The sequence below is a fragment of the Triticum aestivum genome, chromosome 4D (assembly GCF_018294505.1).
Source record: "Triticum aestivum cultivar Chinese Spring chromosome 4D, IWGSC CS RefSeq v2.1, whole genome shotgun sequence".
NCBI lineage: Eukaryota > Viridiplantae > Streptophyta > Magnoliopsida > Poales > Poaceae > Triticum > Triticum aestivum.
The window spans coordinates 191,076,754-191,094,513 of NC_057805.1; the positions used below are offsets into that span (position 1 = coordinate 191,076,754).

Below are 17,760 nucleotides of genomic sequence, written 5' to 3' on the forward strand. Positions count from 1 at the left end.
GACTGTATCTCCGGTGGGGGACGTCAGGACGACGCCAGCCCCCAGACCAGCCAGCATTTTAGAGCCGTCGAAGTGCATGATCCAATTGGAGTACGTGTCGTATTCTTTAGGGAGTTCGGCTTCTGTCCACTCGTCGACAAAATCGACCACTACTTGCGACTTAATGGCTCGCCATGGTCTATAAGTTATGTCGAACGGGAGGAGCTCGATAGCCCATTTGGCAATCCGGCCCGTGGCATCGCGGTTGTTTATTATGTCGTTGAGTGGTACTTCCGAGGCCACCGTAATTGAACACTCTTGAAAGTAGTGTCGTAATTTTCAGGATGCCATAAATACCGCATATGCTATCTTTTGATAATGTGGGTACCGTGATTTGCATGGAGTGAGGACAGTGGATACATAATATACCAGCTTTTGAAGTGGGAATTTATGTCCGTCCGTCTCTCGTTGGACCACGAGCACTGCGCTTACAACTTGGTGAGTTGCTGCTATATATAACAACATTGGTTCACCGACATTTGGCGCGGCCAAGATTGGGTTGGTGGCCAGGATGGCTTTTATTTCTTGCAATCCGGCTGTGGCCGCGTTCGTCCACTCGAAGTGTTCGGTGCACCGATGAAGGCGATAAAGGGGTAGTGCCTTTTCTCCTAATCGGGACATAAAGCGGCTTAAGGCCGCCACGCATCCAGTTAACTTCTGGATTTGCTTGAGGTCAGTTGGGATAGCCAACTGTGACAGAACTCGGATTTTAGCCGGATTTGCTTCAATTCCTCTACTGGAGACGATGAAGCCCAGGAGCTTTCCGGCGAGCACACCGAAAACGCATTTTTCCGGATTGAGCTTGATGTCGTATGTTCGGAGATTGTCGAACGTGAGCCGCAAGTCGTCTATTAAGGATTCGCCGTGTCTGGTTTTAACGACCACATCGTCTACGTATGCCTCCACTGTTTCCCGATCTGTTTTTCCAGACATGTCTGAATCATGCGTTGATACGTTGCACTAGCGTTTTTGAGCCCGAAGGGCATTGTGTTAAAACAGAAGGGGCCGTATGGAGTGATAAATGTCGTTGCGGCTTGATCGGACTCCACCATCTTAATTTGGTGGTAACCGGAGTATGCGTCGAGGAAGCACAATGAGTCGTGTCCTGCGGTAGCGTCGATAATTTGATCGATGCGAGGGAGGGGGAAGGGATCCTTTGGGAAAGCCTTATGAAGGTCCTTGAAGTCAACGCATAGGCGCCAGGATTTGTCCTTCTTTGGTACCATCACCAGGTTTGCTAGCCAGTCTGGATGATTTATTTCTCTAATGAATCCGGCCTCCAGTAACTTGGCTAGCTCCTCTCCCATGGCTTGTCGCTTAGGTTCAGAGAAACGCCGAAGAGTCTGCTTGACCGGCTTGAATCCCTTTAGAATGTTAAGGCTATGCTTGGCCAGCCTGCGTGGGATTCCTGGCATGTCTGAAGGATGCCAGGCGAATATGTCCCACTTCTCGCGCAGGAACTCCCGTAGTGCAGTGTCTACAGCGGGGTTTAACTGTGCCCCGATGGATGCTGTTTTTGTAGGGTCCGTTGGGTGGACTTGGAATTTGACAATTTCATCCGCTGGTTTAAAAGAGGTGGACTTGGATCTTTTGTCGAGTATCACGTTGTCCCTGTCCACTATGGAGCGTAGTGTAGTTAATTCCTCGGCCGCGAGGGCTTCGGATAATGCCTCGAGGGCCAGTGCGGCTGTTTTGTTTTCGGCGCGGAGTGCTATGTCCGGATCACTAGCTAGAGTGATGATTCCATTGGGCCCGGGCATTTTGGGCTTCATGTACCCGTAATGGGGTATGGCTTGGAAGATCGTGAATGCCTCCCGCCCTAGAAGGGCGTGGTATCCGCTACTGAACGGGGCCACTTGGAATGTAATTTCTTCGGACCTAGAATTCTCCGGCGTGCCGAATACCACATCTAGTGTGATTTTCCCAGCGCATCGTGCCTCCCGACTAGGGATGATTCCTCTGAAGGTCGTGCTGCTTTGCTCAATGCGGTTTTTGTCTATTTCCATTTTTTGAAGAGTCTCCTCATAAATGAGGTTTAATCCGCTGCCGCCGTCCATGAGCACTTTAGTAAGCCGAAAGCCATCCACAATTGGACTAAGGACCAAGGCGGCTGGTGCTCGGGCTGTTCGGAATTTAGGTTCTTCACTGGCATTGAAGGTGATAGCCGTGTCGCTCCATGGATTTATTGCTGCCACGTGGCAGACTTCGGCAAGGCTGCGGAGTGCTCGCTTATGCCTATTATTTGAGGCGAAGCCCTCGAAGACTGTCAATACTATATTGTTTTTATCCACGGGGTGGTGCTCTGCGGTATTTTTAACGAGGAGATCCTCACCGCTCTTGGCCACCTGCCGGAGTACCCAACATGCTCTAAGGTTGTGTGTTGGTATGGTATCCGCTGTACTGTGAATTTTGCATGGCCCATTAAGCCATCCCTCCAATACGGTTCCACACCCTATAGTGGGCTTTTGCTTCTTTGTAATTGAGTCGGGCGACTTATGAGAGTGCACCCTTTTTAGTTCGGATTGGGGGTTTTGTCAGAGCCAGATTATCCCAAAATTTTGTTTGGGTTTTCCAGGCGCTTTCCATCGCACAGTACTTCCATACTATGGCCGCCAAGTCAGCGAAGTGTGCTATGTCACGGCAACTTATGGCGTTGAGGATTCCCTTGTCCGTGCAATTATTGCAAAAGAATGAAATTGCGTCTTCCTCGCGATAGTCCTTGACCTTGTTCATTACAAGGAGGAATCTGGCCCAATAGTGATGTACTGTCTCCTAGGACTCTTGCCTAATGTGGGAAAGATCGTTTATATCTGGGTGGGTGGGTTGATTTAAGTCCGAACCTTGACCCGAACTAAGACCCAGGGGCGGAGGAGTTTCCGATCTTGGAAGTTCGGGCTCCGGCATGTTGCCTTGTGGGTCTGGCCCGCTGCCTGATTCTAGGTTCTGGGTTTGGGCGATGTCTTCCCGTAGATGGGTATCCGTCTCAGAGAGCTCGGGAATCCGGACATAGTTTGTCCTCTAGATAGAGGAAGAATCGCCGCATTGCTCCTCCACCACCGCTATCTGATGGGTGACCGGCGGAGAGTTAATCTCCCTTTGGTCGGGTTTAAGCCCAATCCGATCATAGTCCGTAGTGACCCCCAAAGCGGCGATGCGATCCAACAGCTCATTCAAAGAGAAGAGCTCCATTGGATTCATCCGCTCGGTAAGTTCCGAGCCGATGTGGAGGCTATTGTCGATGACCCGAGAAGTCATCGTCGGGGCAGCGGCCGAACGGGCGGTGATGACGAAGCCGCCTAGTCGGAGAGTTTGGCCTACAGCCAGGGCTCCCCCGGAGGTGATGTTGTCCCTGACAACGAGACGAGCCATCCTTCCTTATGATGACGGCACAGTGGAACTCTCAATGAAAGCACCAATGTCGGTGTCAAAACCGGCGGATCTCGGGTAGGGGGTCCCGAACTGTGCGTCTAAGGCGGATGGTAACAGGAGACAGAGGACACAATGTTTACCCAGGTTCGGGCCCTCTCGATGGAGGTAATACCCTACTTCCTGCTTGATTGATCTTGATGATATTAGTATTACAAGAGTTGATCTACCACGAGATCATAGAGGCTAAACCCTAGAAGGTAGCCTATGGTATGATTGTTGTTGTCCTACGGACTAAACCCTCCGGTTTATATAGACACCAGAGGGGGCTAGGGTTACACAGAGTTGGTTACAAGGGAGGATATCTACATATCCGTATTGCCAAGCTTGCCTTCCACGCCAAGGAGAGTCCCATCCGGACATGGGACGAAGTCTTCAATCTTGTATCTTCATAGTCCAACAGTCCGGCAAAAGGATATAGTTCGGTTGTCCGAGGACCCCCTAATCCAGGACTCCCTCACCTATGGTCTTTAATTTTCACATACTTTTATCCCCGTTGAAAACTTCAACCAGTTTGTCATCAATCACAAAAAGGGGGAGATTGTAAGTGCATCTAGTGCCACCCCTAGTTGGTTTTGGAGTATTGACGACAAACTTGGTTGAGGGTGTAATATGTTTGTGAGAATTGCAGGATAAGACATGTAGTAGTCCTTCATTGATTCGGTTTACCTACCAGAGATGACCCCGAAAAATGTAGGAAGATATTGAATTCAATGGTGCTTGGTGAAGACATTGACGATGAAGATAATGACCTATGAAGACATTCATTTGAAGACTATGGAGTGCGAAGACATAATTGTTTCGTAGTTTCCTTTTCTTCTTTATTGAAACATAGGAACCACCGTACTATTAAGTGGGGTCCAAGTGAACAAAGTCAGATGACTGATGTGATGCTCAACCAAAATCCTATGTCTTCGAGCGAAGACAATGAGAGCAAATCTTATCCAGAGTTGGATGAGTCACCTTTTCTTGTAGCCCAAGCCAAGCTGCCGCGTGTGTTTGAAATCCGACTGTTGGACACGTGTCGGTTCCTTAGTGACCCAGGGTCACTTCAGACATATCATGTCGGGTTGCCTCCTGGCTATAAATAACCCACCCCCTACACCATAATTTGGTGGCTGCTCAGAGTTAGTGCACGACTTTTGTTGTTTGAGAGCAACCCACCTCCGAAGCCTTTGAGAGAGAGATCCTTGCGAGGACAAAGCCCAAAACACCTAGAGCCAAAGAGTGTTAGGCATCACTAAAGTCCTTTTGTCTGTGTGATCTAAAGACTTGTTACACCTGAGGACTGTGAATCTTCCAGCCGGTTAGGCGTCGCGTATTGAGCATCCAAGAGCCATTGTGGATCGCCGGTGAACGAAGTCTATGAAGGTTTGCAAGTCTACCTTGAAGACTTACCAGAGTGATTGGGCGAGGACTGGGTCTCCTTAGCTCAAGGGGAATAACGTGAAGATACGGTCTTCTGAGTTCTATCTCAGCCTCCCTAACCAGACGTACAGTTGTCACAACAACTGGAACTGGTCTACCAAATCCCTGTCTTCACCAAGCAACTGGTTCTATCCCCTTCTTCTTTTACATTTCAGTTTGTCTTCGTGAAGTCATTGCTTGCTTGCCTGATCTGATTGACTTCACTTTGTGAAGACTATTACCTGTTTGGCTTCATACTGTCTTCCATTCTGATCCATCTACCTAGCTGCTATTAGTCTTCGTACTTTCACTGTACTGCTTACTTGACTATGGCTAGTCTAGTGTAGTCCATCTTCCGCTGCATATCGTATAGGTTCATTTCAACTGTTTGTCTTCAAAGACCTTGTGTTTTGAAGACTTTCATAAAAGTCTCCTATTCACCCCGCCTCTAGTCTATAACTAGCACTTTCAAGCCCAAGTGGTTAGCGTAGGTCATCTGCTCTGCTACGTCGCCGGTTCAAATCGCAGCTACACCTTTTTTTGTTTATTTCTCCTATACATTGACAGGTGGGACCCGATGGTCACTAAGACATATATACTTCAAACCAGTCTGTCCTTGCACCGCATGTGGGCCACACGCCACACTGGCATGTCTAGTCGGCAATACATATGTATTTGGACGTGATTTGAATCATATTTGAACCATACTGACAAGTTTTAGAACCAGTTCGGTGTATTTTTCAAGTTCAGGCACCAAAGTGAACATCGATGGTAATTTTAAGCACCACTGGTGTTATTACCTCTATTCTCAGGGTCTAAGGAACAATGCAAACCTGAACAAGTTATATGAAGTACCGATAACATAGCAACGACAACATCTCTCAGTAATTCACAAGTTGGGTCTATCCAAGACCATTGTTCTAGTAACAATGTATTCTCATTTTTTGATAGCATCCTTGTTACAATAACAATGCTCATGATCAGGAAAACAAGATCATCATCAATACATGAGCTAGTCCTAGAGGCATGACTAGGGATCACTTGGTGTTTATATTTCCACATATGTAGTTGGGTTTTCCTCTGAATCTCGTAGTCAACAACCAATACAATTGTAGCTTAGAAATATAAACTTAATTATGAACATGGAAATATAATAATGCATTTATTATTGCCTCTAGGGAATATTTCCAACATTACAATGCAAAACGGAAAAACAACATTTCGTTGTATGCGTATACCATCGATAATAGAATAAAAAGTAAAAATGAATACTATAGCCCACAAAGAATTTTTTTGAAAAAGCTACAACCCAATACAACAAAAATACTAGTGGCCATGCACGAAACAACTCTCGTGCGATGCAAAAAAAGTGATACCGCACCGCGCGAGACACAATGATAACTAACAGAAAAATAAATTTGCACAAATGTTACAACTTTTAATCCTATGGTGGACAACTTAAATGTGACATAGTTGAAAATCATCTAGATGTGAATTAGCAAATCTTTTTAGTATAGCCGCTTCTCAAAACCCCATTTTCAGCAATAAACTTTCATCTTAATTCGCAACATCTAGATTGCAAATCTTGGTTGTTACTTATTTTTTGTTTGGTTGAAGATTAGACCTTCGTGGTCAGGTTGGTCATGGTCAGGTGTGGTCAATAATCTCTTGAAGTTGGTTTATGGATTGCTGAGGCGCGACGTCATCGTAGATTCATAGTCGGATCATCAAAGTCTACCCCACAAAAATGATTGTTACCACTCATCGAAAGATTCAGACACATTCTCCACTATCAAGTTGTATCAATTTTTCAGATTGCTCGGTGAGATTTTATTAGTTTCCCGTAGTCTCGATTGCATTTTTTTTCATACCATTAGTCCATGATAAGCCACAAAAAAATAGGCTAGATCCACACATCGAAGACAGTGTGAAAATTTTGTCATTTTCTTTTAGTGATTTGCTTTGCTAAATTTGTGGTTATATCATTGTGAAAAATTGTTGGTCTTAGTTGTCTAGTCCCTTTGAGTTCTGATTTATTTTCACGCTCGTCGTGGCACCACATATCCGTCGTTCCAATATCATCCAGCACATACCCGCCACCAATATGAGTCCATGTACATCCAAACTGTATCCACCATCAATCTGGGTTTTACCTACATCAATATCCGCCATTAATCTGAGTCCAATTCTATCACGTCTTCAGTTTGATTTTGAGATCAATTTGTAGATAGATTAGTATTGCTTTGTCTAGGTAGGTTTCAGAATTCATCTATCTTATTCCATTGGTAGAAGTGGGTGATTTAAAAAAACAGGAGAAAGTTCCATTCTAGTGTGCCAAAAAGTTCCTTCAAAAACCCGGGAAAATCTTCGTTTATATCCAAAAAAGGTTCCGAAAATGTCTGAAAAATTCATGCTTATATTGTTTTTAGCCCTTGGGAAGCTTTTTGAGATACTCATTGTCATAGTGTTTTTGGGGTAAAAAAGAGCGCAAACAAAAACAAGAGTGCCAAAAATTAAAGCAGTGTGCTTCTTTCTTAATTATGTGTCACTAGTCGTCAACCCGTGCATTTGCACGGGCTAGCTTTATAAAAAAATTATCATTTTCTCACTTTATATTTCGCTTCATATTTTACGTGTATGTAATATAAGTGAATTATCTATGGTTAGATATTAATCTTTCCTATAGGATCCCACTTGCACATAATAATAATTGAAATGTATGGAAATGTATGGGAACACGCTATAGAAGGCATGAAAGTAACTTGGATCATTAGAGACACAAATACATGTGAGTGCCTAAGTGAATCAATGTGATTTCAACTATAAATATGTTTTGTTATAAAAAACGCGATAATTAATTAGGCTTCAATGGAAACGACTCACCAAGTAGATAGGTAAATATTTATTTGGAATATCACTAAAAGAAACATTATAAAATGTTTAGAGACAATGCCATCAGCATGAGGCACTAATCCAATTTACACTTAGTCAACATATTTTGCATATGCTGAAGATTTTTACTCATGCATCCAAAAGAAGCACCTTCCAACACATTATATTTTTAGCATTCAAGTTTAGAAGTCTGGTACTATATAAATTAATCATTTATGAGGAAAAAATATAGGTAAAAACATATTATAGACATAATTTAAATTCATATATTTTGTACAAATAATGGGCGTTAAAAAGAGATAGACAATACAGTAGGGGAAAAGATGAATAAGACAGAGATTTGCAGTAGTGAGATGACCATCTTGCATTAACTTTTCTGCTAGATTATCCTTTTGAACAAAATTATGGTGCATGTGCCAAGTTGATCCAACATTCATTAAAAAAAAGAACTATATAAAATCAGACATCAAGGTAATGCCTTCGAATAGTCATTGTGCAATGCAAGGCACATCTTGATCAGAAACATTATTGTTAAAATTTTCTCCTAGAACTATGTTTCTCTTAACATGACCAAAGGTAAACACTCTGCACATCTTGGCATAGAAGTTTTAGATCCTCTACCACATTAGTGGAACATTTTTTGCGAAGAACACATTACTGGAACATACGAAAACAAAATCATTGTTTTTGCTGAAACAACGAAACTCGGCTACCTACCTAAATACATGACCACATTCATTAAAATGTATTTCGCTCAGCATGAAAATACATCATTCTCGCAAAAAGAGATGACCATCAGTACAAACCTCTTACCTTGGCCAAAGCAACAAATTTAGTAGATCACTACTTTAGTATTCTGAACGCTCTTATATTAGTTTACGGAGGGATTATATTATGCTGAGAAGTACACTGTGATTTATATTGATCGCCTGAAGACACCACAATAACATCATTGACGTTCAGGTGGTCTTATTTCAAAAGATATGAACCATTTGAATCTTTCTTATTCAGGAATCATGTAGTCACAAAAAGTGTATATGAAGAGTTCTTTTGTGTTGATGATAATATCAACAGAGTACAACTTCCCTTACCCTACCAATGCTATGACTCCTAGTTGATATCACCATGTATTTCACACGCCATCTACTGAATCTACAAGTTAGTAGTTCTCACACACAATTGTCAGAAAATCGAAAGTGCAGTAGGAACAACACTCAATGCATTAGTAGTTCTCATGTGCCTTTGCATTTGCAAACCAATTGTCCACAAAAATAGATATTCAGATTCATAACAGAAACCCCGAATGTTTTAGTAGTTGACACAGAGCTTCAATGTCAAGTGTTTCACAGTCTAACTATCTGCTACAACCAATTCATGAGAAGTCAATTGTCTAACCTACAACAGTCAGAACATGACAGCTTGGCAAGTAACTTCCTTGAACAGGAGATTGTGGTGGACCAGCAAATCAAATCAACAACATCAGTAGTAACTGGAGACTGGGGCAGGCCATTGCCATGTTAACTCTCCCATAGAGGGTCTTGGACATGTTTTAACGATACAAAAATTGATTAGTAACTTGACCAGCGATGATGTTGACAACTGACATTAGGCTCCTTCATGATGTTGTCACTTGTTTAGACATCATGTTTAATTTATAAGCTCATCTGGTGAGCATAGTTATGCTCCGACTGATGTTCATTATGTATTCATAGGTTGTATACGTGAGAAAATTATGCTCCAATCAATCTCCATAAGGTATCCATAGGTTCTACGTGAGAAGAGCCTGAATTGCATTCCTGGAGAGAACAATATTATCCAAGCACGCGATACAAAACAAATTGAACCCAAATCCAAAGTTAGTGTGGATTAAAGTATAAACCTGCAAGAAAAAGTTTGAACGAAATATTGTGAGGAAATGAACCTGACACGGATGAGGAAAACAACTTTGATGCAATAAGATACTTTAGCACAGTGGATCCATGACCCAATTTTGTTTTGAAAGAGACATGGGTTAGCTTTCCATGGAGTGGCAGGTGTCGGGAGGCAGAGACATAGCGCAAGATTGCTTGCAGTTGTTTTTGAACCCGGAGAGGAAGACATGGTGGAGAAGCAGTGATCTCTTTCCGTCCTGGAGGAAGAAGTACAGGGCGTCATGTCCATCAACAATAGTGTTTAATCTTGCTGATAATACTGCCACCTAATGATGTTGTATCTTTTTCCTAGCATACTCTTGTTTTCATTCTTATTATCTAGTTCTGCAAATACCCTTTATTTATTCTGTTCAGTGAGCATGATAATAATTGACAAAAGGGAAGCATGTCGTGGACCACATATATAGCAATTAAGTGAGTCAATTACGAGAACTTGAGAAAACTGTACGTTCAATATGCAGCACTCCCAACTACACTTTGATAGAAAAATATATGCGAAAAGCATTCAGCGGATCCGCAAAGAAACTGAAGCAAGTATAACACATAGTTTAAGAACAGGGGACCCTCCCAATACTGCTATACCTGATTTTGTCAACAAAGATCATAATAGGTCGCTAGTGTCACGCCCAATATGCGATACTATCCTAAAGAGACTCGAAGGTCCCACCAAGGATAGAACCGCATATTGACACGCTTTTGCAAGGTGGATATCATTACATCAACATTACATAATAGTTGGGGATACATAACAGAGGCATACAATGCCACATGAATACACCAATTCATCATACATAAGATCAACATCCGACTACGGATGAAACACAAACAGAAACTCAAACGACATCCACCTTGCTAGCCCAGGCTGCCGACCTGGAACCTATCCCCTGATCGAAGAAGAAGCAGAAGAAGAACTCCAAAACAAGTAACATCGCTCTCGCGTCATGATCATCGCAAAACCTGCACCTGCAACTGTTGTTGTAGTAATCTGTGAGCCACGAGGACTCAGCAATCCCATTACCATGGGTATCAAGACTAGCAAAGCTTAATGGGTAAGGAAAAGGATAGGTGGTGAGGTTGCCGCAGAGACTAAGCAATGTATGGTGGCTACCTTACGCAAATAAGAGCGAGAAGAGAAACAACGGAACAGTCGTGAAGCTAGCAATGATCAAGAAGTGATCCTGAACTCCTACTTACGTCAAACATAACCCAAAAACCATGTTCACTTCCCGGACTCCGCCGAGAAGAGACCATCACGGCTGCACACGCGGTTGATGCGTTTTAATTAAGGTCAAGTGTCAAGTTCTCTACAACCGGATATTAACAAATTCCCATCTGCCACATAACCGCGGGCACGGCTTTCGAAAGGTAATACCCTGCAGGGGTGTCCCAACTTAGCCCATTATAAGCTCCCACGGTCAACGAAGGATATTCCTTCTCCCAGGAAGACCCGATCAGTCTCGGAATCCCGGTTACAAGACATTTTGACAATGTTAAAACAAGACCAGCAAAGCCGCCCGGTGCGCCGACATCCCGATAGGAGCTGCACATATCTCGTTCTCAGGGCAACACCGGATAGGTCAAGCTACGAGTAAAACCAGCACTCAAGTTGCCCCGAGGTGGCCCCGCAGGCTACCCGGTTCGGACCAACACTTAGAGAAGCACTGGCCCGGGGGGGGTTAAAATAAAGATGACCCTCGGGATGCATGACTCCCAAGGGAAAAAGGCTAGGTGAGGCAAATGTAAAACCAAGGTTGGGCCTTGCTGGAAGAGTTTTATTCAAAGCGAACTGTCAAGGGGGTCCCATAAATCACCCAATCGCGTAAGGGACGCAAAATCAAGGAGCATAACACTGGTATGACGGAAACTAGGGCGGCAAGAGTGGAACAAAACGCCAGGCATAAGGCCGAGCCTTCCACCCTTTACCAAGTATATGGATGCATTAATTAAATAAGAGATATTGTGATATCCCAACATAAACATAATCCAACATGGAGCAATCTTCATCTTCACCTGCAACTAGCAACGCTATAAGAGGGGCTGAGCAGAGCGGTAACATAGCCAAACAACGGTTTGCTAGGAAGGGTGACAAAGGTTAGGGGTTCATGGCATTTTGGGAGGCTTGAAGAGCAAGTGATAGGTGGCGTAGCATAGTGATAGAACGAAGCAACTAGCATAGCAATGATAGTAATGAGATCCAAGGTGACGGTCATCTTGCCTGAAATCCCGCTAGGAAGAAGAACGATTCCATGAAGAAGAGGAAGCCACGAAGACGAACGAATCCTCACGATCGCAACGGCACGAGAACTATCGAGAAGAAGCACACAACATGGTAAACACACCACACATGAACAAGGCATGATGCTCAACCAAGTATGATGCATGACAAGGCTACATGAAGCTACTCATGGCAAGAGATGATGCATACAAAAGCAACGCATCAAAGCAAGTTTAAATGATGCCGGAAACAAGATATAACAATTCCGGTAAGTCCTCATATGCAAATTTCGAAATTGGTCCAGATCTGAATAAGCCTTATGTTCAAGTTGTTAAACAGCAAGTTAAGATGCACCAAGATGATCTACACGAAATTCTAGTCAAGTTACATATAAAGTTCCTTTAATTCGGAGCTACGACCTAGAAGATATGAGCAAAACAAGTTAAACATGGCATTGATGCAAAATGCATTCAAACATCATGTCAACCTCTCAAAACATGGATGCAACATGATAATATGAAACTACATGCAAAACTAAGAAAGTTTCATATAGAGCACACTCAAAACGGAGCCACGGTGCAACACATACACTCCAAACAAGATATAGCAACAATCTGTCCATAACAGCAACTAGGCATCTTGCAAGCATCAAAACAACATGCTACAACACCCTAACAAAAGGCATAGAAATGATGTATAGGTAAAGCATGACCAAACACGAACACTGAGCTATCTCCAGAAATCACTATAATATGCTCAAAAGGACATGGCAAGATTGCAAATAATAACAGTTTCACAGACTTAGCACAATTCCAGGACATGGCAGAAATAACATCAGGTTGCAAAGTTTAGAGCTATCAAACAACATGCTACAGGAACATATCATAGCAAACAAAGGCATGGCATGAATCTACTAATTGCATAGAACAAAAGTCCCTTACTGATCACGATCCAAAAAGGTACATAAGATATAATGGCACCAATGTAAACATAGCAAATTTCATAAGCAGATTCAGACTTGGTGAAAATAACAGTTCATGGCAGAAATAACGACAAGTAGGCATGTTGGTGAGCTTGAACCATTCACCACAGAGCATTACATGGCATGTGAAGCTAACCAACAGCAAGAAGGCATATATATGAAGCTACGCATGGCAATAGTATAGTCATAGGATACATGGATATCTAGCAAAACACATGGCAAAACTGAACTTCATGTTAACAGGCTGACAGAAACATTATTTAGCAAATTTGGAGCATGATAACAACAAGCTACAGAAGGCTATAAATGCAAACAAGGGAATGGATGGATAGAGTATAATATATATAACGAAACATCCTTAGTGAACATCTCCACATTATGCATATAACTCTTGGTGGCAGCAGGTTTATATGGCAACAAAATATAACAGACTCAAGACAGCAGAAATGAGTCACAGAAACCAGCAACATCATGGAGGCAACTTTGCATGCTTGTGCTAGTCACCAAATAGATCACAAAAATACAAGACAACCACCACTGTAAAGATGGAATGATGTAGTTCAAAACACATGTAGAGCTCATGCGCATAGGATGCACACACAAAATGCAATAAAAAAGACAAATCACCAAGTTCTGTAAACAGACAGCAGTTAACAGCATATAGCACTCTTGCAACGATGATTAGGGCATCAACATGACCTCAAACAAGCATGGCACAATGTAACAAAATGAAGAGCACATCATGATGAACATTTTGATATATTATGCATGCAAAACGGAGCTATGTGCAAGAATCTACAGAAGGTCAAAGATGCACACATAAATATGGTTTTCTGGGGACGTAGTGCAAATATGGATGGGCGCAGGATAGCTAAAGTGTGCACAGACAGAGGATAAGGGGTTGTTCACCATGGGCTCGGCCCAAGAAGCAGAGGAGGTTGGGCCTTGCTATTGTCCGCGGCTGGGCCTGGGCCGAAGCAGCGCTGTGGCTGGGCTGGCCGATGTGGGGCCCACGCGGGCGGACGCAGCGGTCAACGCGGGGCGCGGCGGCAGGGACGCGGCTTCCGGCGAGGTCGCCGGCAGAGGCGGCGGCTCGACAAGGAACAGAGGGTAGGCGGATCCGAGGCGGGGACGCCAGATCCGGCGAGCGCCGGTAGTCGGGGACGCGGTTCCCGGCGGCGAGGAGCTCTGGCGACGCGGTTCCTGCGAGAAGAACGGCAGCCATGGCCACGAGTGAGAGAGGGAAGGTGAGACGGGGTGGAAGGAGGAGACGGCGAGGGCGGCGTCCTGGGATCCGGCGGACGGTGGGGCGACAGAGGCGCACTCCGGCAGCGAGGTACAGACGGCGGGGTCGAGGCGCGGGAGGACGGCGGCGCTCCCCCGATCCCAAGCTGGATCGAGCGGGAGGCTTCGGGCGGCTCGGGCGCCCTGCGGCTGCGGGATCCGGGCCCCGGCGGGCTCGGCGGGCCCTAGATGGGTTCACAGGGCCGGCGGGGGTGGGAGGCGGTTGGGGAGACGTGGCGAGGCCACATGGCAGCGGGCGTTGGCTGCAGGGGCGCTGGGGGCTGATGTGGCAGCGCCCGGTTGGTCCGGGGCGCGGTTGCGGCGGCGCCAAGTGGCGGAGGTGGGATAGGCATAGGGTTGGTTTAGTCCTAAAATGGACTAGGGGAGGCTATACCCTAGCAGATTTGCTAGGGTTAGGGGAGTTTGAGGGGGGTTTCGGAGCCTCCGATCGCGATCCGACGGATCCGATCGAGAGAGGGGGTTAGGCAGGCCTAGTGGGCTGTGAGGAGGGGTTTCGGCTGAGGAGAGAGGGAAGAAATGCAGCCCCGCAAATGTTTCCGGAGAACGAAACGTCCTATGATTAAACCGGCAACGGTGCTGCTACGGATGACAGTTGGGCTATCAAACGGACTCCGAATGCGATGAAATTTGGCAGGCGGCCTACCTACACTATAATAAGACCGCACGCCAACTTTCACCCCATTCCGAGAACATTTTTATGCCACTCATAAAATAATATTTCGGATGTGCCGCGGGTGCGTGCAAGTGTGGTTGGGCTCAGAACGGACAACGGAGAGAACCGGAGGAACCCGAACGGATGCAAGTTTTGAAAAACATGAGGATGCAATGCAGATGATGACATGGTCAAGTGGAACACGCAAGCAAATGACATGGCAACAACGACGAATAACTGGAGGACACCTGGCGCATCGGATCCGAGGCGTTACACCTAGTTTGCTACATCTTGAGGAAAGGAGCATATACACAATATTATTAGTTGAGGGTCTCTGCCACGCAATAATTTGACAAATTTGTTACCACGTTTTTTAAAACAAATTTACAGTTTTCAAGATAAAGAAAACTATTTGACAGCTTGCATGGAAGGAGTTTTTACCTTAAACTGTGAGTGTCTTCGATCAGGCCTTCTCGTGTGCTTGCTATTCCTGCACAATAGGCAAACATGACAGGCTTTGCATGAAACCAATCTGGATCAAGGTGCAAATCCATTGACGCAGCTAGTCACATAGAGGATGTGACGTTACTGAGTTGGTCCACTGATCAATGGATGCGACGGCACCATCTCGTCGACAACGACAACGTTAAGAAACAGCGTCGGCGTGGCATGCACTAATCAGTCCATGCGACAGCACAACCATTCTCATCGACAACGGCGGTAATAAGGAGCAGTGGGCATGGCATGCACTCACAGATCCTTGTTGCAGCACCACCATCTAGCGACAACAGCGGCATGGTATGTGTGTGTTGCCGTATATACCGACTCAAGAATAGTAGTATATATCGACTAAAATATTATGTCTATATACTGACTAAAAAAAGTAGTAAGCCGATTCACAAAAAGAATACTATGTATTGCCTTGCAAAAAATGTTGTATACACTGCATCTGAAAAAAAGTGTATACTTACTTCATTAAAAAGTATGTTATATACCCCCTTTGATTTAATTGCATATGCTATATACTGTCGTGCACAAAGAGCACTGTACATACTACTTGGTTGTAGATATATATAGACAAAATACAGTACAATAGTATATACTTGAAATTAGCACCTTATATACTACTTCTGATGGTAGCATATACCACAAGGAAAATATAAAAAATGACATCAGCTGTTCTAACCAATTCTAAAATGTGGTATAGAGTCCATGGTAAAAATGTGGTATATACTCCATTACGAGAAAGTTAGTATATACAATATCACAAAAATATTGTTCTGGTATATACTGATTATTGACGCCATACTCCGTCCAAAGCTCCCAAGGCACGGGAAAAAAAATAGAAGGACCGTATATTTTCAAGAGTTAGCAACTTGGCTTCTACTCTCATAGTCATAGGTGCAGTAGTATTTCCTCCGTGAATTAACATGCCTTTGCCAAAAGATGCTAATCATACATGTGACCTTGTTTCTGCAGCATAAATGGATGAAGCATCATTGATCAATACTTGGACGGGGAATGAATTGCTTCTTGTGGGAATCAGCAGAGACATTTTATTGGCAAATAAAGCTCAAATCCTGCATACTAAACTGCAGTACACTGGCAAATAGAAAGCAATGCATAGGGTATTAGGTAAATTAAAATATGGTAAGGTTCATTAGGTTAAAGCAGAACCCTTGCAATTAAAAACAAAATTGCATTGTCCTCTGTCAAATTCAATCCAATCGACCACTCTCGACTATTAGTATTAACTGAAGCACCTATTAACAAACTAACTAAACCACCATGATTGAAAAAAATATCTAAATCACCATTGTGTAGCCAGAGGATTGTACTATTGACCAAGTTCCTCGGCAAACCCAAGTTCGCGCGGTAGTGGAGATTATGCCCACGAACATGGAAATCTAGTAGTACTCCACCTAGAACACCCGTGAATTTATTCCAACCAAGTTCCATGAGAGAACTTTAGAGAAGAAAAATATGGAACTTTAGAGAAGAAAAATTACCTTGCCGAGCAACCACTGAGAACATGGTCGAATTTGCTACGCGTAGTGCGATCTTATCCGGAGACTTCCGCGCCTCGGCGGTCCAAAGTGTGGAGGGGCACAACAGGACACCATTGTTGTCACATATAGGCATCGCCGCAGGAGAGGAGAGAGTCATGTGTCATCGTAAATGCGGATGTGACGTTCGATCTGAGCGGAGGAGCAGGAGGTGGAGATAGATCAACGGACGGGACAGAGCCCGCCTCCTGCGCGGTTCCTCGACCAGCCGCATCACCGCCACACGACTGGAAGTAGCCATCGCCGCGTGCTGGTCCAAGGGAGAGGATCAAGGAGAGATATGGTTAAGGTGGCGATGGAGGTGGTGGGATGCTACAGAGGGTGGATGCGATGGGCAGTGGCGGCGGATGGGGCGGGGAGTGGAGACAATGATCTGGGCGGGGAGTGGCGGCGTGATCCATGGCAGGCGATGGGTGGGACACTGGGGATCGAGAGTTTTTTTAGATGGGGGGTTGGGATGTTAGCGATAAGAGAGGGTCATGGGCCTTTAAGAGTTTTTTCTTTGGCCTAATTAAGCACATAATTAAGTAAAAATTACATGGGTTGATCTGATGGTTTATTTTAGTATAAGTTATAAGATGGGAGTCATGATCGTGGCTTTTGTGGACTCTGCTTTTAGAGCCACTAAATATTTGAAGTACTTGGAAAGTTTTTTTAACAATTGAGCAGAATTGTAGTTAAGAATATTATGGTTAGATCTACACCGTAATAACTTGGTCCCACCAGATGAACGGTTCTTAATTACTGATTAACGTGGTAATTTCTTGGGAGTCTGTAATTAGTATAGGTATAGATAAATGTTGTGTTTTTGTTAGTGTTCTAGGCCCGCGTCTCTAGTATGGTCT

The 17,760-nt window shown here is 44.2% G+C and overlaps 1 long non-coding RNA gene across 1 annotated transcript; it reads right to left on the reverse strand.

Moving 5' to 3' along the window:
- Positions 1-11,951: 11,951 nt before the first annotated feature.
- Positions 11,952-17,364, reverse strand: LOC123099836 (uncharacterized). The gene is made up of 3 exons (XR_006448249.1): positions 16,859-17,364; positions 15,291-16,322; positions 11,952-11,999 (listed from the first exon to the last, which is right to left on the reverse strand). It is a non-coding gene; the product is annotated as an uncharacterized lncRNA (long non-coding RNA).
- Between the last annotated feature and the right edge of the window lie 396 nt (positions 17,365-17,760).